The sequence below is a fragment of the Dermacentor andersoni genome, chromosome 3 (genome assembly GCF_023375885.2).
Source record: "Dermacentor andersoni chromosome 3, qqDerAnde1_hic_scaffold, whole genome shotgun sequence".
Classification (NCBI taxonomy): Eukaryota; Metazoa; Arthropoda; class Arachnida; order Ixodida; family Ixodidae; genus Dermacentor; species Dermacentor andersoni.
In genome coordinates, this window is record NC_092816.1 from 158589952 (window position 1) to 158612965 (window position 23014).

General features: G+C 45.7%; 1 long non-coding RNA gene across 1 annotated transcript in view; it reads right to left on the reverse strand.

Moving 5' to 3' along the window:
• Window positions 1-22782, reverse strand: part of LOC129382998 (uncharacterized) — a 34635-nt gene extending 11853 nt beyond the window's left edge. The window contains exons 1-2 of the long non-coding RNA XR_008610955.1: window positions 22729-22782; window positions 10879-10940 (exon numbers count right to left, since the gene is read on the reverse strand). This is a non-coding gene — a long non-coding RNA (uncharacterized lncRNA). The remainder of the gene's footprint in view (window positions 1-10878; window positions 10941-22728) is intronic.
• Between the last annotated feature and the right edge of the window lie 232 nt (window positions 22783-23014).

Consider the following 23014-nt stretch of genomic DNA (forward strand, 5'->3'; position numbering starts at 1 on the left):
CCTCCTCCCCCGGGAACCCAGACGGTGATGTCATCCGCGTAGAGACTGTAATGTAATCCATCTATTTCTGTTAATTTCTCTGCTAGACCGAGTAGAACTAAATTAAAAGGAGTAATGGTGATGTGACGGATCCTTGCGCCGTGTCGCAAGGACCCGTCTCAAATTCCGGCGATTCCTCGTCGCCGACGACGATGCATGCCCGCCTGCCCGCGAGGAAATCTCTAACGTAAATATACATTCTTTGGCCTAGTCCTAATCTTCTAATTGTTTTTAAGATCGCTTCGTGTTTAACGTTGTCAAAGGCCTTTTTAATATCTACACCTAGAATTGCCTTCGTGGAGCTGGTAGTGTCGTCTACGATCTGGTGTTTAGGCTGAAGCAATACGTCCTGTGCGGAGAGGTTGCGGCGGAATCCTAGCATGGTGTGCGGGAACACGTCATGATCTTCGAAGAAGTCAGTCACGCGGTTGAGAACTGCGTGTTCCATGACTTTGCCGATGCAAGACGTAAGCGAAATCGGTCTTAGATTATGGAGCGTAACTTGCTTGCCAGGTTTAGGAATCATGATAAAGCGGGCCCGTTTCCAGGCTTCGGGGAGGGAACCCCCTCGCCAGCACTCACTGACGTAGGCCGCAAGTCGGGAGATTGACTCGTCGTCTAGGTTGCGGAGAGTCTTGTTGGTAACCCGGTCCGGGCCGGGCGCCGATCGAGTGTTTAGTTCGAATAGCACTATCCGAATGTCCGATTCGCTAAATTCCGCGTCCAGTTTCTCGTTTGCGATGCCGTCGTATTCGGCGTGCTGGATGCTTTCGGCCTCCTTAAAGTAGCGGTCACGTATTGCGTCGAGGAAGTTATCGCCTTTATAATCTCTTACTAGCCTACGAGTCTAGAGACTCGGAGTCTAGCCTACTAGCCTACGAGTCTAGAGACTACGGAGATTCGGGCCGCTCAAGGCCCGAGCCTCCTCCGGATCTAATAGGTGTCTAAAAAGGCGCCACGCGCTCGCCCCGGTCATCTGCCTCTCGAGGCCGTTGCACGTGTCTTACCATTGTGCCCTGCATATGTGGAGTGCGTGTTCTTCGATGCCTCTGTCTAATTGTGCTATGCGTATGCGCAACGCCTTATTATGTCTTTGGCATTTCCATCTCTTTAGGAGGGCTCGCTTTGCTTCCCACATGTGTAGGAGCCTGCTCTCAATTATTTCGAGGTTCGCCTCGGGCGGGACGTCGCTCGTTGCTGCACCTACGTCCCTTCTGAGCGTCTCGGTCCACTCGTCTATGTCCGTAATCGTCTCGTCGCCTCGCCCCGCTTCTTCACGCTTCTTGCAGAACGTGTCCCACTTCACGAGTTTGAGCTTACGACCTTTGCCTTCAGGGTTAGTACCACGACCGCTCGGGCCCATGCCTATTGTGATCTCGATCAGCGCGTGGTCACTCCCCAAATCTTCCTGTGTATTTTGCCAGTGCGCTGTTGTTCCATTCGAAACGAATGCGCTGTTCCATCTGCGTGTAGGAGGAGGAGGAGGAATAAACTTTATTTGTGCACAGCAGGTTTGAGACCTAGGCCTCTGCCTAAATTACGGCCTCGAGCCCTTGGGCCCTGGCGGCATCTTCGGCCTGCTGGATTGCCTTGAGTTGGTCTTCCGGTGCACAGCTGAGCAACGCGGTCTCCCACTGCTCTCTGGTCTTAATTATTTTATTCTGTATGGGTGTACGAGGACAAGCCCAAACAATATGTTCTAGTTCCGCCCTTTCTTCGGAGAATCTACATCTATCCGTGTAAAGGTCGGGGTAGTAGCGGTGGTAGGCCACCGGGTTCGGATATGTATCTGTTTGTAAGAGGCGCCATGCCGTCGCTTGCCGTCTATTTAACGAGGAGTGTGCCGGGGGGAAATGGGCCCTTCCCAATTTATAGTGTTTGGTGATCTCGTTAAAGCTGGTCATCCGGTCTCTCTCCGTTCCCAGTATTTGTTGCGTGTCACCTGCTCGGCCTGTCAGTTCTCGAGCCAGGTTGTGCGCTATTTCGTTCCCGGGAAGGGAGGAGTGTGCGGGTGCCCAAATAATGTGCATGTCGCGATCTTCACGAAAGTTGTTTAAAATTCTCAGTGCTTCCAGCGAGATTCTTCCCTTTGCATAGTTCTTGACGGCTGTCTTGCAGTCGCTTACTACGATGTTAGCTTCCGTGGAGGCTATTGCCAGTGCTAAGGCAGCTTCCTCCGCCACCTCTGCCTTCCATGTTTTTACCGTCCCACTAACTCTGCAGTCACCCTCTAGACTCGTAGCAACTATGGACATACTATGTCCATTTGCGTACTCCGCCGCGTCCACATAGACCACGTCCCTGGCACTACGGAATCTTTTGTGGAGAGCTCTCGCTCGTGCGTTTCTTCGATCTTGGTGAAACTCCGGGTGCATGTTTCTGGGGAGTGGGGGTATTGATAGATGTTCCCTTATTTTCCTTGGGATGTCTCTCCGCACTCCGTGCTGTGCTTCGTAGGTTATTCCGATGTCATCTAAGATGTGTCTCCCCGTCAAACTCTGTGTAAGCCTTTCATACTGCGCTACTCTCTGGGCCTCAATAAGTTGGTCTAATGTGTTGTGCACGCCGAGCGCCAAGAATTTCTCGTTTGACGTATTTGCCGGAAGTCCCAAGGCTTGCTTATACGCCCTTCTAATAATGCAGTCTATCTTGGTTTTCTCCGCAGCGTAGAGCTTGAGGTAAGGAACCACATATACAATGCGACTGATTACGAATGTTTCTATTAATCGGATGAGATTGTGCTCTTTCATGCCATAGTGCCTGTTGGATATCCGCTTTATTAGTCTGATTGTTTGTTGAACACTATTGTCAAGTAGTCTAATGGTTTCTCCGTTATGGCCGTTTTCGGATATGCGGAGTCCCAGTATGCGGAGTCCCAGTAGGATCGGCGAGATTCGCGATCAGTTCAAGCCTTTGGTCTTGCGAGTCTACCCAAAGGTGTTTGCCTTTGGGTGTTTCTCGGGTGTAGCCCCAGGCTCCGTGGGGCGCGTTAAAGTCGCCCGCAACAAGTAGAGGCTCGCCGCCGGAAGCCGCGCGCGCGCCCCGCAGCAGGTCCGCGAATCTGTGCTGCAGTGTGGGTTTACTGTACACGTTAAGGACGACGAGTCCTCGGCCGCTCTTAGGAATTAATTCTACGAACACGTGAGGTATCTTTATGCAGGCAAGTTCTCGCTGCGCCACAGTGACGTTACGTCGAACGAGCACGGCAGCGGCCGGCGACGGGCGTGGCGGGGGAGACGGTCGGTGCGCAACCATCGCCTTCGGCCCCGCGCCACCCGCCACGCGGGGTGTAGCTCGTTTCCTTGTTTGCCTGTTCTCCGTCGCGGTGGCGTCTATGGCTTTGTAGCCAACCAGTTTGACCGGATGGTTTGTCTCCTGTAAAAGGAAACGTCCGGTTTCGTCTCGCGGCTGTGTATGAATTGCTGAAGATTACCCCGCTTCCTCCTGTAGCCCCGGTAGTTCCACTGCCAGATTGTGTATTGTTGTTTCCCAGTGTTAGTGTGCTTCGTTGCGTGTGTAGCCATGGTGATGCTTGCGTTTAATTTAACCCCTTGCCATCGAGGCGACTTGGTAGCTGCTGTGGTTGCAGCTGCGATTGCGTCTCTAAGTCTGTGAGCGTGTTTTGCTGTTGCTGATTGTGTTGTTGCTGTCTAGTGTACGGCTTGCTCATTGTTTTGATTGGTCTGCCTGCAGCTGGCGACAGCCTCGCTTCTATGTCGTCTATGCGCGCCAAGTGCGCGGCGAACATTTGTGTTATTTGTTCAGAGAGGTTAGCTACCGCGTTATTGAACATTTCGTTCACATGAGCCGTCTGTGTTGTAAAACGTTCCTCGAGGCTCTTCTCGATGCTGTCAACTCATTTCTGTAGTTTCTCATAACGGCCGCAACGCTGTTTGGTGTCAGGGCTTGCGGGATCTAGTGCGATCCTTTTTGCGGTAACTGGACGATCATCGTGTTCATTCGCCGTCTCCCCCGAGCTGCCCTCATCGTCCGTGTCCATCCCGGCCGGCTCAAGCCGTGATGGAGTCGGTGATCGAGGCGCCGATCACCGCGGCAACGTCGTTTGACGTTGCTGTGGCTGCTGCGGTTGTGGAGCCTCGCCTTTCAAATTGAAATTTTCCTCCCTAAGGAGCGCATTTTCGCGTTTAAGCTCGGCAATTATTGATGCCAATGGTTCCAGGCGTTGTTTTAGGACTCGCTCTTTCGCTCGCTCGAGCTCGCTGCCACCGCCGCCGCCGACGGCGGGCCCGCCGGAGGGCCTCCGCCGCCGGGAGAAGCGGCGACAGCCGCCCAGCTCATACCACCTTACATACCAACTATCATTTTAACAGAGTGACCTTCGTCCCCATGGTTCAACAACACATTAAAACCTATAAACAATAAAAAGAAAAGATTTTTTCGTAAAGCCAAGCATTCCAATACCGCTCCGGCCTGGGAAAATATTACGACAGTGAAAAGGAGTTTGATTCTTTGGCCGCAACAGCTAAACAAACGTTCTACTCAATAACACTCCCTAACATGCTGCAAAACAATCCTAAACAATTTCGGAAATACATTACCCAAATAACTGTAAAGCATTATTATTATAAGTTAACGAGAATAACCGTGTTTCAGACCATAAGGTATCTGAAGTACTAAACTCTGTCTTCTCTTCTGTGTTCACTTCTGAACTTAACACTGACCTCCCAGATCCTAGACTGTCCTTACCTCAAGAACCCAACGATGCCAGACATAACAATCGAAGCATATGATATCACCAAACTAATTGAATCCCTCAAATTAACATCCTCAGCCGGCACCAATGGAATCAATTCCAAATGCTTAAGAACACTGCGCACATCTCTAGTGTATTTTTATGCCATATTTTTCAGCAATCATTATCTGGAGTGGTGCCGCAAAACTGGAAAATAGGTAAGATAATTCCAGTACCATAAAAGGAACATCGTCATCGTGCCACAATTACAGTCCAATTTTCCTCATCAGTGTTTCTTCTAAACTAATGGAGCATAGAATTTATTCCCATATTGTAAACTACCTGACCTCCGCTAATTTCTTCATTCCTAATCAACACGGTTTTCAGAAAGGCATGTGTTGCGAGATTCAACTAGCTCTATTCATTAATGACATCAGCTCGCATCTAGATCAAAACATACCGATAGACGACCTCTTCCTAGATTTCCAAAAGTCTTTTGACAAGGTTCCTCGTGAATGGCTCTTCCTAAAACTATGACGTCTTAATGTGAACCCTTGTGTTCTCCAATGGATACGAAACTTTCGGACTAACGGTCAACAATTCGTTTACGCTAACCAATGCTCGCCTAATATATCACCCGTAACCTCAGGCGTGCCACAAGGCACAGTCCTGGGGCCACTACTCTTCTTAATATACATTAACGACTTACCGATAGATTGTTCTTCCAAAATTCGTTTATTTGCTGATGATTGTGGAAACTATCGTAATATTACTAACGACGCTGATTCTCGCACTCTCCAGTCCGACCTTAACGTCATTGAAACTTGGTGCAATAATTGGCTAATGTCCCTCAATGTCAAACAAACTTCGCTACTTGCTTTCCATCGTCGCCAATCATTTATTTCAGCTAATTACATTATCGCCGGTTCGGAAATATGTGCTGTGACTTCTAATAAGTACCCAGGTATTAACTTGTCCAATTACCTCGGCTGGTCCTCGCACATTTGCAGCATTAGCAATGATGCCAGTCGTGTACTGTGCTACCTGCGGCGTAATCTACGTCTTGTACCGCCCTCAGTAAAACTACGCGGATATTTAACAATCGTTCGACCAAAACTGGAATACGCATGTTCAATGTGGGACCCACACCAATCTAACCTGGCAACAGCTCTACAATCTTTACAGAATCGTGTAGCAAGGTTCATTCATTCTGACTACTCTTACCACACTAGCGTTACAAAACTTAAGTCATCTCTGAACCTTCCAACCCTCGAGCAGCGCCACAAAACAGCAAGACTGCCTCTTTTACACAATTTATCACTCACTACTTCATCAGACTGACATCACGCCTGCGCATCGCACTTCATCCCATCATAGCCATTCAAAGGCTGTTTATCCCCCTCCAGCTCGCACCTCCACTCATCTTAACTCTTTCTTCGTTCAAACAGCGAAAGAGTGGAATCATCTACCTGCTGAAGTGGTGCACCACTCCGGTCATTCATCGTTCAAGGCATTCAAAGCCCCAAATGGGGCTTTGAATGCCACTAGTTTTTCTAGTGCCACTAGTGCCAAAGCCACTAGTTTTTCAAGCATTACGTCTCCACCATTTTTCATTAAATCGAGTGGTAGTCCACCTTCCGGATTGTGGCGAATCGTACTGCTCGCTAGAGCACGTGCTCTGACGACGTTCCGCGTTAGGCGGCACCGTGTTCAGTAAAGTAGATTGGGTGGACGCCCTGCGAAGCGACGACCACCAGACCCAGCTCCGGACCGTCCAGAGGGCTCACGAAACGGTGGAGGCTCACGGGCTTCCCGTCCCACGTGGGTGCGGCCCGCGACCCCTGCCGACCACTAAACAAATAGTGGGTGAGGAGGGCTTCCTCAGGACTCAATAATAAAGTTATTTCCTCCTCCTTCAGGCTTGCGCTTCATCATTAACAGTGGAACGCGACAGCATTCAAAGATCCCTGACTGCTTCTCACGCTTCCCCGCAACCGCAGCCTATGTAGTAGCAATTTTTACCGGGAAACGCTCCCGGTGAAACCTATGCCCGAAGGCGGGCTTTCTTGTAGAAACGCGGCCTCTTGCGTGGGCCGCGGTGCGACGGAGGCGAGCACTATCTGGAAGTGTTTCAAGGAAGCGAGTACGCCGCTTCGTGGACTCCGAGATATTCACGCGCCGTCGCGCACTAACGGCGGACGCCGTCGCCAGTCTATGTATTGTTGACAGGCTGGAAAAAGGTTCGTTTGAGTTTTCCCGTAACATAGATATGTTTTCTTGTATATTCAGATTACAATCCGAGAGCTTTCATGTTTGTAGGTTATGTGTAAGCAGTACCTTATGATTGCTCTACGTATTTTAGCTTGAGAAATAGAATAAGTGCAGTAAGTTTCTTGTGCCACATAGAGGGCCTAGGTTTGTATTGTGCGAAACTCTGTTTGTCGAAACGATGTCCGAGACAGACGCCGGATTTTCGCCAACCCGGGACCCTTCAGTTCTGGGGATTGCCTCAAGGTAGACGAAATATTCACCAAAGGTAAAATTGTTATCCACGCGAATGTAGCACGATGCTGCGAAGTGAAACAATACGGGTTTCACTGAAACAAAGCCTCAAAGTTGAGGAAACATTCGTGCTGGTCCGTGATTTGAGGCCGGGACCAGCACGTTTCCGGGGTGGTCGCTCTACCAACTGAGATGACAAGAAGGTAGCAAATCGAAGCACGAGGGCTGGTTAATAGACAAGTCGGTGCAAAGGGACACAGAATATGGCAAATCAGTTCTGCAGAATCCCACAAGGTGGAGACAGTAGTCATGAAGGTAAAATTTTCATCCACACGAATGTGGCCAGAAGCTGCAAAGGAAACCAGAGTAATGCATGCCTCAGCTCGTTGGTTGTACAAAGCAGAATTGGTTTCCAGCGGAATGTCTGACACGGACAGGAAGAGACCAAGACACAAGCTGGATTATCGTTCGTATTGTAAATTTTGTCCTGGTTTGGGATTTGAGGCCGGGACCAACAGCTTTCCGATGCGATCGCTATACCATATGAGCTAACAGGAAGGCGGCAGATCGAAGTACGAGGGTGAATTAATTGACACCCCCATGTAAAGGGACACAAAATATGGCAAATCAGTTCCATGCAACTCTGCAAGATGGAGGAAGTATTCATACAAAGTAAACGTGTCGTCAAACCGAATATAGCACGATGCTGCCGAGGAAACCCTTACGGGTTTCTCAAAAATAAGGTCTCGAAGATGAGGGTAAAAATTCGTCCTTGTCCCGGATTTGAGGCAGGGACCAGCACCATTCCGGGCAGTCGCTATTTCATATGAGCTAACACTAGGCTAGTATATCGAAGCACGAGGGCGAATTTATGAACAACTCTGTGCAAAGGGGCACAGAACATAGCAAATCAGTACTGCAGAATTCCACAAGGGGGAGAAAGTATTCATGAAAGGTAAAATTGTGATCCATACGAATGTAGCACGAAGATACAAAGGAAACCCATACGGGTTTCTCAGAAATAAGACCACAGTTGTGTAAAAATTCGTCAGAGTTACACTTGCCTGATCTCGTTGGTTGTACATAGCAGAATTGGTTTCCAGCAGAACCTTCTGACATGGACAGGAACAGACGACGAGACAGGCTGGACTATCGTTCATATCGTAAATTTAGTCCTGGTCCGCGATTTGAGGCCTGGACCAACAGCATTCCGCGGCGGTCGCTATACCATATGAGCTAACAAGAGGGTGGCAGATCGAAGTACGAGGGTGAATTAATCGACAACTCAAGGTAAAGGGACACAGAATATGGCATATCAGTTCCGCACAACGCTGCAAGATGGAGGAAGTATTTATCAAAGGTAAAATTGTCATCAACCCGAATTTAGCACGAAGCGGCAGAGGACACCCATACGGGTTTCTTAAAAATAAGGCCTCCCATTTGAGGAAAGAATCCGTCCTGGTCCGGGATTGTACGCCGGGACCAACGACTGTCCGGGGCAGTTGCCATACCACCTCAGCTAACAGGAAACTAGTAGATCGAAGCACGAGGGCGAATTAATGGACAACTAGATGTAAAAGGACATAGACCATGGCACATCAGTTCTGCGCCATCGCGCAAGGTGAAGTGAGCATTCGTGAAAGGTGAAATTCTTATCCACGCGAGTGTAACACGAAGCTGCCAAGGAAACCGGACGGGTTTCCTTTGTAGTTTCGTGCTACAAAGCACGAAGATCAATAAATTGAAGTTGAATAAATTGAACTCAGCAAAAAAAGGTGAATTTCCGCTTATGTGTGGCAGGCTACTCGCGTAGCCCTGCACTTTCCTGCACGCGCTGCTCATGTACGGTCGCCAGTTAAGAATGACGATAGCCTTTCTTCCAACTTCTCATTTGCAACATTGTTAATGGTTCTCTGCACAGGCGTTTGTGGTTACCGAAGACGCAACAAAATAAAACCACAAGTGCAACAGAAGCGTGTGCGTTTTTATAGAATCTGAAGTACAACCAAACAAAAGCTTGAATCCAAAGAACAATGAAATCTTTGACTGATACAGTGGAAATACTTGCGTTACTCGTCCGAAAGGTTTACACTCCACTACAACAAGGCTTGATAATGAAATGAGGTAGCAAGATTTAAGCCGGCCCCCTTCATAGTTAGGCTGGTTCGTTCGATGCGTTCTACTGATCCATAAAGTTTCTTAGATAATTCAGCGGAGCCCAAAATCTATTCGCTTATTTTGATAATCAGCCTGCATGATTTCTGCATAACCTGTTTCTGCATCACGTAAAAGGAACTAGCCAAAAGATGAATCCAAACGATCAACGTTTCAGGTATGCTGCCTTCCTAATGATGATGATATGACCGTCTCTTTTTGTTGCATACTAGTCTTTATATTCGTTTATACGTAAGCTGAATTCTTGAAATAATTAATGAAGCGTCAACTAATTGTGAAAACTGAAGACAACGATGTCGGATTACATGGTGGGTGTAATCATTCATAGAATAAATGGTGATGATATATCTTTATTTCACTGCTTTCTGTTTTTTATGCTCATTATTCCCTAATTTAGTATACGAGTCAGATCGTATTTCCCGGTCAACTACGCGAACATTGTCTTTTTATGTCGACACATACTTGACCCTTTGTTTTTTACCAAAAAGGCAGGTCGGCCAACCCTTGAATTTCTGAAGTGTATGGTGCGATGTGGCTAATTTCAGAGAATATTGGTGCTAAATGTATCCGTACCATTATTTTACTTGCTCCGCGACTAATTCTTGCTTTCTGTCTCGTTGTTACCTACGTTATGACATACTTTATGACTTGCGAGTACACTCTGCAGACGTGAAATGGCCGTTTTTTCTGTAAGTGTCACAAGATATAAATATTCTAGATACTGCAAATCCGTGCGCGTTCCCAAAAGAAGACCCTGTCTCCAGTAATGTGTGTGCTCGCTTACTTTGCGCCACCAATAGAACATCGCGCTTTCACCGATCCCCTGCGTATCCATCCATTCTCCATGAATTTAGATTTGATCCTGACTATCCCACAATATCGATGGCTCTATCAGTGTGGCTCAGTGCTGCTTTCTCACTCACAGTATACCCTGACATTCGAATAGAAAAGCTACTTTGGTTTCTTCATTATTTTCATGCATTAAGTACGAGTGGTATTATTCTGAAGGATTTTTCACATGAACGCGCGTTATCAGACCATTGAACGCCTGCCTTTCAATAATCATGTACTTTTTTTTCATTTCAATTTATGGTGTAGGGAATGCATATAAACCTTGCTCCATAATACAAATTTTCGGGCTACTAATATCGTTATTGAAATTTTAATGTGCTTTTATTGTGGCCTCTCTATCCCATCTACGAACTCTCTGGTCACCTTAGTTTAGTCATAGACCCACTTCTGCTAAAACTAGCCCATACCGCTTCAAAACTGCGAACAGCAGCCAACATTGTATTTCTTTACTTTGGGAGATTTCTGAAGAAACCGCTCGAAGTTTCTTTGTAGCTCTTTTTTTCGGTATGTGTAAGTCGTCGCTTGATTTGATGAAGCTGCATCCTACGGTGGGTTGCTGGTAACTGTTCCATACATGTTGAAGTTATGGAATTTCTGATTCGTAAAGGCGTGCTTACCTGGCACCAAGAGGCCAGAAATGGCAAAAGCGAGGAGGGCCAGCATAAGCTTCATTTTCTTTCTGCAGAAAAAGAAGTACAACATTTAGTTAGAACCTAATATATAAGCGCTAATGTTCTTGTCAATTTCTTTAAGTGTAGAAATTAATTCCTGTGGGCAAGTTCTTTAAAGATGTATACGAAGAAACGTAACGATAATATCGGCCAAAAAGAAAAAAAAGGTCGTTAAGGTGTTTTCAATACTAAGTGGAACACTGTTAAAAATTTGAAAGTTTTAAGAAAACATTATTGCACAATAAGCAAACACTACTGCTCATTGAGCTCAACGACGCATTGCTTATATCGGGTAACCAACAAGTGTTTATTTGTACTGAGAAATTTTCACATGAAGACATCCATGATAGCACCAACACATGCTCAGACAGCCAAGATCTTCCCTTGCTCTGTAATAAAAGGCCCTCAAGGAAGTCAGTGCACAGTCGATTTGGTTGTTTCGCTCTTGTTTTCGTCCTTTGCTGAATCGTACAGGCATTGTGTGTAGGTCAAAAGTAATGCCATTAACCTTTACACATATCCCGCATTCAGTTGAGGCGTTGTCCTCAATCGCACTTCCTAACTCGCCATTGCATTCCGCAATATATGTAGTGACCATTTTGAAACTTCTCGGAATTTTTCAATATCGCCTCTGGCAGATAGTATAGCTTTTGTGGTTGAACTGGAATATTTGAGGGGACAGGCATTACTACCACAAGAAAAAAAGACCTATTGAACTGATTAACAAAAATTATATATTTAACTTCCTAATTAATTACTTTATAGTACACATTGCAATTTACGAAGTGTAGCTGACGTGATTGCAAGAAGTATCCACTTAAAATTAATTTCCAGGATGACACCAGTTTCGAGATGTTCTTTCCAGAATTGTGGGACGAAATACACGGTCGTTTCAGATACTTTTGGCCTTCAATGCATCAAAGCGCGTGTTTTTTTAAAGTAAGTGAAAAAAAAATCTGTCCATTTTTACGGCTAGTTTTATGTTGTGTATATCAGAACTGGTGTGATTCTGGAAATTCATTCCGTGTAGATAGGCCCTGCAAACTCAGCAGCTGCATTTCTTAAAATTTTATATGAGCTGTAAATTAATTCATTATGAAGTTACTAATATTGCTCATTTAGTCACAATATGTGTTTTGATTTCTTGTGCAACTAATGTCTGCGTCTCAGAATAACAGACCTGAAGGACTAAAATTACGTTATCTGCGACAAGTGGTCTTTCAAAATTCCATAAAACGTAAAAGTATTCTCACCGTACGATATACTGTCCGCTTACATTTGTGTCTCTGTCCTAGAACTAGAAAAAACTAAATTTTACATACAAGATAAGGAATTGCGTCCTGACCTTTCGATCGTCGGAAATGAAACTGTTTCAACCAGCGCGTGACGTCGGTATGTTATAGGGGACGAATATGTGAACGTGACGTGCGCAAACATTTCTGCGTCCGTGACTGCTGATTGCGGCAGCAGTGCGCCGTCATACGCTGCTGGTCTGTGTGCTCAAAAATAGAGTGGCATGTGAGGGAACAGTTCCAAAGAGCGAAGCATAAAGATGGCTACATCACTTGACGACTCACTGCTGCGACAACAAAATAGTTTCATGTCATAGTGGTATTAGTTCAAATGGAGTATCACATGAAATAGTTTTGAAACAAGCGCTCAGTCACTGCAGGTCATCCTTGAATGAAAGGAGCAGATGCAACTACAAAGGGGCATGTTCCAGAAGGCCGTGCTTCAGCACGAAACTTAAGTCGTGTTACACTTTTCATATAACTTCCGCAACATCAATTTCAATGATGAGAATAGCTGAGAAAAATAAGTGGGATATAGAGGCATTTCAAGTTCACTTTAATTCAGGACTTGCCTTGAGAGGCTAGAAACTAAAGGCTAGACAGAAAGGGTAGAAACTAAAAGGCAGGGGAGTGCCTCGGTGCCTGGGTGTTCGCGCCACGGAAAATACAGAAACTTATAACCATGCACAGAGTCACAGATTCCACAATCTTACTTACTCGTTTTTAGAATTTAGGTATGATGTGAAACATTTCTTCACGCAGAAAACAAATAAAATTAATTAAGATTGCTAAATCGAGATGTAAAAACCGCAGTATACAACCCACTCATCAATAAAGATAAAGTAGTGACAGAATAATCTTTTACACAAACCTGGAAACCTAAAGCGAACTTATTCAAAACCACGACAGAATGCACTATCAGCTCACTCAATTTTGTGAGGAATGAGCTTATAACAGAAAATATTAAAGAGGTAGTAACAGCAGGACGTCAATGGCTGCACGATGCACCATGATCACATATTTTACTTTCTATTGACTCACTACAGCGCTCTGTTCCTTTATATTTATTCCAGAAGGGCACAATTTGATAATGTAATGGTTGTTTACAATTTGTTATCATTCTAGCAGTGGATGTCAGCTTTTATTTCTCTATATCTGTCCCTGCCGGCAAGCGTGCATTATTTTATAAACACTGATTTTGTGAATACACTGCACGCTATTGAATAATTCTGAAAAGAATTTAGCATGTTTTCTTTTAAAAATATTTACCGCGCACGTACTTCGCATTTCTTCATTAGGTAATTTTGAAAGAAAGCTGCTGTATCATTTTTAACATCAAATGGTGCAGGTAAGCGTAGCCACAGCAATGATTTCATTTGAGGTCCTTCCCGCAGACTAAACTTAAGGAGAAAGGACCCCACTGGCTGTGATACTCGTGTTTCAATTCGAAGATGTCCTTGCATTTTACTGCGACAGTCATGAAAACAAGTTGATCTCAAACTCTAGTGGCCGCAAAAGAAGAAAATGACAAGCTTCTATGAACTCGGGCGCAAGTGTGGCTCTAACTCACGTCTTAACTTCAAGGCTCCAATCTGCCCTTCAAGGCGCTAAGCGCAGTGCTGGCATAATTTTTTTGTTGGTGGACAGTAGATATCAGAGATGTTAAGCTATACAAGGGTCACCTACATAAAGAGAGTTAAGTTTAGGCTGATCTTTTTCTCACGTAATCGAAGACAAACCACATGAATGCAAACGAAATTATTGTAAAGAAACATGCTGAGACGCACACCAAGTTCTTTGAGAAGAGATAATAAATAAGGGTATTTGAAAGTTTATATCAGTGTAAACTTAGCCATTATCGGCACGCACTTTATGCGACTATGCGGATTCTGTAATTTTTATTTCTCTTACAAATAACGCACCTCATTTACTCTGAGTGTCTCATTTACTCTGAGTGTCATTTACAGAAGCGGCGACACCCTGTGTGGCTGAGGCGCCGAGCCACAGGGAGTCGCCACTTCTGTATACCGCCGCGACGACGCCTACATAGAGCTACTGGGTCTAAGGCCCCTTGAACGACCAAGCCGCTGCCTTCCAACTACCCCATGCACTCCACCCCACACTCCTTGTCGCTATGTTAACTCCTTCAATATTATCCGACGCATTACTTCTACGCTACTCGTCATCCTTTCAATTGATGTTTTTGGGCCTTTTTTGTTACTCGCGCACTGACCAGCTGACCGACTCTTCTAAAGCTACAAAAAAAAAAATACCGCCTACCAACCTCTGAATGCTCCCTAACCTCTCGCTCCCCCAGCCCCCTCCCATGCTCTTCCTTTCCTTTTCTTTTTATTGCTTTCCCTCTTGGTCTCTTTTTTTCTTTTTTTCTCTCCCCGCCTTGCCACTCCCCCGCTCTTGTCCCCTTGTCTGAGGAACCACGCCCATAGATATCAGGCGACAGTGCTCATTTTCTTTTCAGTCTCTCCTTTTACAACCAGCTGCCACCGACAGCAACCGCACGTGACCTCACTCTACTAACCTGTTAAAAGTAACATGCCGAGGATGACGAGGCCGCCTTTGACGAAGATAGGTCCTCCTATCGAAGCGTTGGCCAGCTTTTCTGAGACACCTTATCCCTGTTTATAACGTTTATACTATATAACGTGCTCAAGTGCAAGTGCAGCATGTGCATGTTAGTGAAATAGGTCGATAATTACCGGGTGAATGGCTGCTACCAGATGAGAGAGGGGCACCGATATTATCGATGTTCCAATTCTTAGATAATTCACCGGATTGGTTAAGAACGAGACACATAATGTCACTGCATATATCTGTAGTATTCTCTAGTACATTTCAGTTAATATAAGGCCGGTGACAGGCAGTGGTCTGGTGACACCTTTTATTACTTAGTCGCTATTCCCTACTTTTATTCTGCTTGACGTATATAAGGCTTCTATGCGTGAATTTATGGCTCAGCCATGTTTATTTAAATTGAGTTAGTCATGGTGTGTATCATTGTATTTTATTAGACTCATCCGAAATGCAAAAGACTGTCATTCCTGCCGTCAGATATGACGGCAACAGCAACTTTTTCTGAAAATTCATGCTAGAACAGCAGATCAGGTTCGGACGATCAGCGACTGTGTTCGCGGATATCATTGTCCTTTGAGTGTAACCTACTTCTGTGGGCACAAGTAAAAGTTTGTTTCATCATTTACAGTTTTGCTGCTTTCTTCGGCGTAAATACTAGGTGACAACATCGGTCTTCTGACCGTGAGGTCCTGTGTTAGCAGCCGCGGTGGTTGAGCGGGTACGGTGTTGCTCTGCTAAGCAGCAGTTCGCGGGACCAAATTCCGGCCGCGGCGGCCACATTTCGATGGGATTCGAAATGCAAAAACGCCAGTGTCTCGTCCATTGGCGGCGTGTTAAAAATGCTCTGGCGGTGAAAATTAATGTGGTGTCCCCCACTACGGCGTTCCTCATGATGAAATCGTGGTTGTGGCACGCCAATCCCCGCAATTAAATTCAGTTCAGGTCTTGTGCTCGAATTTCGCCGTAGGAGAATTTTAATAACCTGTATGCAATTAGTCATAACATGGTACTTTCTCAAAAATAATCTATTTGCAAAGTCACTAAGCCATTTAAAGCCAAAAGGCAAATTACAAAGTATAGGCAAATCCATGTGCTACCCACCATTCGCATGCTGACTGAACTGCCATGGTTGCAACTCCCCTTAACACTAGCACAAAAGTTGCCTCTGATAATTTGTTGAAACTCCATGGACTACGCACCGTCTACAGCGCATAAGAGGGAAGCCTGCGAAGTTGAGACGGGAGAGGCAGCGTCTTCCTGAGCATGTTGATGCACGCCAGAAGTGAAGGTCGCGCGATGGAGCGGGCGCAATATGGTCAAAGCGTGCGCATCCCCCTCTCTGTCCCGGTTATGGAGGCGCTCCTGAAAACTCTTTTACAGGTCCCTTGGGGCGCAAGCTTTATTTTGGTGGGATCAGGCTGCAATGTTTTATGATGTTAGTGGCAAGCCTTTGCGTCCGGTTTTTGTACGATCTGCTGAGTTGTCCTTTTTTGGTGGAGATTTCACGACAGTTTGTTCTCATTTGTCGACCCACCCATGAAGTGATTGCAGCATTGTCTGCTGGCCTTGTCCGCAGGGAGATGTTTGCTCCAATGGCAATGTTCCATCCGTAGCAGAAGTGTAATCAAGCTTGTGTCTCTGCTGATACGACTGGGTGCGCGTCGACCGCTGTGTACATTCTCGTTGCCTGTTTTGGCAAAGTTAAATATAGTTACAGTGTCTGTGCAGATCGAAGGCATGTGCCCTGTGGGAAGAAAAACTTTTTATTGCCGTTTGGGCTGGTGTCAACCGGGAACGGGCGTGCCGGCGTGTCAACGGTTAACTCGGCAGAACGTGTCTTGCTTCTAGACAGCCGGAAACACGGGCTAAATAAAGAATATACGTCTTCGTCCGTACCCTAACAAATACACCATGTTAACCTCCCGGCCTTGGACACGCTTGCACGAAGCTTCTTTCTGTGGTAAAAAAGTCGCTCAGATGACGTGAGTGCGATATGTTAATGGAGGGAAAACAGGGAAGGCGGAAGATGGAAATTCAAAAATATGAGCAAAGCGAGAACAAGGTAAGAGCGGGAGCCAACGTTTCGACAAGTGGACATCTCCACTTGTCCACTTTTCATGTCTGCTTTTCGAAACTTTCGCTCCCTCTTTTAGCTTGTGCTCGTTTTGCTCATATAATGATGAATGTGCTTTATAAGCAAAGGGCAGTTTTTCACACTGCGCAGCCTTACAAAACGTTCTCGAGTTTTGAGCCTCTACATAATATCAATCCGGGATAAGCGGGCCCTCTAACACAATATTCTTATTGTGTCTCGCGTGCCGAGCTTGAGATATTCGATGAACAGGGGTGCTATTCGGCAAGGTCAGGGTTTGGCCAAGGTGGAGATCGCCGCAAGCTCTGGCGACGCCCTCAGATGAATGAACTAAGAGTACCAAGATATTTACTTCAACTCTAGGTACAACTCCATTTTCATTGGCTTATCTAGATTCTCTTTACGGTTATTACTACTGACGCATTGCCTCATAGGTGGCCGAAAAGAAGGAGTCACGCGGTGAAACGCTGGTGCCTTGAGTCATTTGTTTATTGTTACACCCAGTGCATTTTCTGTGCAAGTAAGTTATATGATACACGCTTTCATTTACCGCATTCAAAAGAAAGGGTTGAGGTAATAACGCGCCGCCTAGAACCATGGATAGACTGATATTGTCCAAAACAGGAGACATACCCGTGATGCAGAAAGGCGTGGCAAGAGGCTTGCGCTGACTGTAGATCTATAGCGGGACGATCGCGGTATTTCATATAGCAATATTGCGTTGATAATTATAAGCGTCGCTCGAGCGAAACATTGCCAAGACTTCCGTGTTTGAAACGAGGAAGCGGCATTCGCCGGGTGCGCTCGTACAAACATACCTGGCTTGTTCTCGACCCCTTATTGTCTGCTGCTCAGAATGCCATCAAGCCAACTCAAGTCAACGAGAAACTCTGAAGATCCAGTGCAATACTTCAGGTAAGTAAAATGACGAAAAAATGTAGTAATAGAAGATTTTCCAAGTTCTATGGCAGCTGCGGTATCACACGTTAGAAAAAAGACGGTAGATAGGGATTCTCTGCCGATTATGGCCGATTCGATGCAGTGACTAAGAAGGACGAGTATTGATGATGCAGTCAACGACCTTCACTTGGCCTCATATTTTTCTTCAGTGGACCTATGCTAGGGCTATGGGTAATCCTGACGCATCAGGCTAGCAGAAAGAATGTATCCATAACCATGGATGGCTTATTCGAATTTGATGTGAATCCTTCTGGATTGTGCGACACCTCAGCATTCTTTTAGAGCTTGCTTGACAACCAACCTGCATAGCTTCAAATGGCGCAGCAGTTTGTGATATTGACGTAATAGTTCTGCGGAAGCCCGCAAGGCGGAGAGAAGTAATCAATAAAGGGAAAATCAGACATCCACCCGTTTGTAGCAATTGCTACGAAGGAAACCTATACGGATTCCTCGAAAGAAAAGCCTCGCAGTTGAAGAAAAAGTCGTCCTGGTCCGGTGACTCGGTGACTTCATTTTCGGATGCACATTTAGTGAGAACAAAATGCGCCTGGATATTGTCCTGGACTGTATAAAAAATGCGGGCCGCGTTCTTATTTCCAAGAACTGTCACGTAGGTGATCCTCAAACACATGCTGGGTCATCTCATTGACAAATGCGCTGTCCGTCATAATCGTCTGAAGAAGGTAGCTGCTAGTTAAATTATGGGGTTCTACGTGCCAAAGCCACGATCTGTTTATGAGGTACGCCGTAGTACACCAATTTTCCACCGGTAATTTTGACCACCTGGGATCCTTTGACGTGCACCGAAATCAAAGTAGACAGACGTTTTCGTATTTCGCCCGTATCGATATGGGGCATTGCTAATGATCTGACAAGCCCCCTACACAAAGACACCCCGTTTGAGCAGATATCTGAGTGCGATTCTGCATTTCGGTAACTGAAATTCTTTCTGAACTTCAGTCCTCTCTTTCGTCACTTAGATTCTACAGCGCAGACCAAGATACACATAAATGTTTGTGGTGTTTCTTTGTGTGCCGTACAGGTCCAACGCAATCACAACTGACGGGACGTGATCGCTCGTGCAAGCGGCACTGTAGGCAAATCTGAATGCAATTACGCGGTGACAGTACAAGGGTGTCTCACTGTGTTCTTTGCGGTTCAGGGATTTCGCTCTTACTTGTGCGCATGCCCATTTATGATTTTCACAGATAGCCATCCTCTGTGTGAGCTTCTGCACGTCGATGACCTTTGTCGGCGCCTTGCGCGCTGGGCTCTGTGGTTACAGGAGTTAAACTTCGTTGCTTCTCACACAAGTAGGTGAAGACATGCTGACGCAGACTGATTTCTACTGATGTCACTTAGCGGGGCGGTCTGCGACAAAGATGTGTTAGATGGCGTAGTCACCTCCAAGACACCCGATTTCACTGACCTCAATGTCTGAAGGCCAAGCAATGGCTTCACCAATTTCGAGCCGCGCTTTACAATGACCCGTTCTACTTTAACAAGCACGTACTGTGTGCATCACGAGTTCCTGCAAATATAACTATTTAAGCACCGCGTGCATGCTTCCTTGCGGTTGTACCGGATAGTCTCCGGCCAAGAATTCTGCCAGGTACGGATGACGACCCTAGCTAAAGTAACTTAGACGCTGAGCGGACTCTTTATTGCCCTTAAGTGGACCTTAGATGTACCTGTTTGCAACGTTCAGTTGAGTTGTATATGGCCAGCTGCAGAAGTGTCGTCGTTGAATGATAATGATGACTTAATACCATCCCTTTTGAAACGGGGCGGTGACAAATAGTGACCTTGCCCGCTTCAGTTAATAAGTGTGCTATGCATGCTTTTAATTCTAGTACTTCTGTATACAGCTCCTTAATCTTTTTAATCTCCCTGAAAACTTTTATCTACTTTATACCGCAACTTATGCCTGCAGCGAATCCGGTCGTAGAAATCGCTTCCTTACCAATTTTCCATCAATTCTCCAAACGCCTCTGGCTTATCTCGACTGCTCACTTGTTGATGCTTTCGTCCAATTTGAGCCCAAGCGCTTCTGGAAGATGCACGTTACCTACATTTCTCCCTGCTCACACGGGTCTCTCCCTTCACATTCCATTAGGATGCGCTGAGTGGTCTCCGGATTTTTGCTGCAGCATGAACATGCCTTGTATTCTTGCGAGTATTTGCTGTGGCATTTCCTCTCCTTAGGCAACCTGCCCGACTTTCCAAGGCCAAGGCATGGCCATTTTTGTTATGCTAGAGATTTTCCCATCAAATAGCTTTCTTCCAATTCTTGTAAAACCCCATGGCCTTTTTTTTTTTCATTCTATGCGTCGCATTAGCTGTGTCCGCTTCTCTCACTGTCTTTTTGATGACTCCTCGTATCTATTTACACTTTGAATACCCTGTACTTGGTTGTCGACTACCTTCAGCACTTCATTCATTCTGTGTCCACGCTTTCAGGTAGAGATACATGTGCACATGGGCCGCCCCTCATTTGGATCCATGTTTCTGTGTTTTTCTTCAAAAATAAGTTTGCTCGGCGCTTCTTTCACTTTATAAGATGCCGATTGCATGTCACCACGCACTGCCTCATTTGTGAGTTGGTTGTGTTAACCAATCTTTGGTTGACTTTCAACCCCGACAAGATATCCAGTTCTGCACACACAATGACATTTGCGAACGATACCGCAGGTACCATTACTCCTTTCCAGGATACACGCACCATCTCATATTTATGGTGGCCCCATAGTGGTGGCCCCAAAGTGGTCCATGTTTCAATATTGCTCCATTCCGTTTCACATTTATTTGCTGATTATCTTGGTGGCTGCTTGAATGCATCTTGTTTTCGTTGATGTATACGTCGAGGTATTTATATTATTTAACTATGGGTATGACTTGCTGTTGAAGTGACATCGAATAATTACTCGTCTCTTCCTCGAAGATCGTAATTCCAGATTTCTCGGTGGTAAACGTAATGCAAAGATTTGTTGCGGAGTTGCCCCACATATTTTCAAATGCTTGCAAACCTCTAGCATTGTGCGCTAGCAGTGATATGTCGTCCACACACATCAGTCTAGAGACCATCTGTTGAATCATGCGCCCATTACGTACGTTGACAAATGAAACCTTCATTCACTTTTTTCCAGTCGTCTTCCTATGTCCTTACATAAGCCTTAAACAACAATGGAGGCAGCCGACATCAGTCATTTAATTCTTGGTGATTTCCGGCACTTCATTGTATTTGTGCCCATCCCGCACAATTTTGTACTCCGTTGCCTCTATATGTATCTCTGAGAGCACCTCCACGAAATCGTCATCTATGACTTCGTGCCTGAGAATATGCCATAAGAAATCGTGTACCGCGGCCAAGTTATTATTGGCATTTGCTTCTGCTTTCTTCCAGAAGAAGTTCTCTTTTGACAACGTCCAACCACTGCCACACCTGGTGTTCTGGAACCTCGTTCTATCTCCTGGCTCGCGGTTTTAGACAGTTTTCCATGAATCTATTAGGCTCTTTTTCATGAAGCCTCCTAGGGCAACCGCTGGGTAATTATCTGCTCTGTATACTTTCGGCGCAACTGCGAAACAGCGGCCATGCCATCGGCGACTGCAGCCGGAATGCTACTGCACTTCATTTCATTCTTCTTGTCGTGGACTGCGCATATCGTGGAAGAGCTTCTAGGTTTATGTGACTCAATCTGCAGACATTCGACGTCATATCTCCCACACACAAACCGGTCTCAGCACGCTTATCGGACGATCCATAATATTGTTCCTATGTGTTTCATTCCGCGATCAGCAGGATTGGATTGACGCTCTACGTATTATTACTTAATCGTACAAAACTGCAAAACGCCACACCACCGGCTACAGTCTGTTCTACCATCTTAATGGTCGCGCGTCCCGGTATTTGCTTGGCATGCTCTTTATCCTAATGATCACCTTAAGGTGGCCGACAGCCTACGCCTTGGTAAAGGCCCGCCTCGCCTCGCGCGACTGCATACTTCTGCGTAGGAGGCAAACTTCAACGGACGCTAGTACATACAACACCGGTCTGTTACTTGTTATCCTGGGGATATAGTTTGACTTTGGACTCCCAAGGAAGCGTGGTTTGTTTCAAATGTTGCTGGGCAAACTGCTGTCGACCGCATGGTGCCCTTCACTGGATGAGAAAAGTGAACAACACTCTCGCGCGTCTCACGACCAGCGGTAGATGCTCTCCGAGTGCACAACTCACGCCTGCCACCCATTCGAAACCATATACTCTACGACAGGAAGCCTAAGCCAGTTGACTCACACTTCAGGCTTTGTGTGCGAAAAGAGCTATGTTGCGTCCAAGGACGACAAGGCATTAGGAGATGTTAAATGCAAACATTAGGACGCCTACGACATAGTGGCCATTTTGCTTTTCGTGGCAGTTCTTCAAGTCCTGAATAAATATTTTTCCTATGTTGGTTACAATATCCTACATCCACACATACGCCTGCTGTACACTTTTGTCAAGCGCACTACTTGTTCTCTACGTATATATAGATCGAAGATATTCTGAACACGAAGGCGCAACAGGTTTCACCACGACACTGCAACCCTGAAAATATACGCTATTGTAAAAGGCATGACGCCAGTAAAAGTATACAGTTCGCGAGCTTTCTAACGTTAGTGAAGACCTAAAATGAAGCCATTTTTAGTAGCTTATATACAGGTGCATTATATTTAGCTAAGATCAAAATGAGCACACCATACGTTTTCAACGCTCTCAATTTTACATGCTGGATGTCGATTAGCACGCATTAACAATTCATGGCAATTTCATTGGCATAGCGCTTTGACATATAAGAAACTGCACAACATTTCACATACCAGGTAGAACAACCCTCGTTGATTTCAACCTCGTTCTTAACCAAGTAATTCGGAGAATAGATGTTTCCTGTTGCATGGTGTTTTTTATTCATCTATTTCAACGTGCCGTGTGCACAATTTTTAATACCTGTTATTGTTGGATGAGACAACGCTGTGCCGCCGTATGTTTCTCTTCCTGCACAGCTGAAGAATTTTTTTTGCCTGCGCACACAAGCAGAGGGGTATGTAATGGAGCGATAACGAAAGGAAGCGCAAACATGAGCTTCAATTTTCGACGTCTCACCAT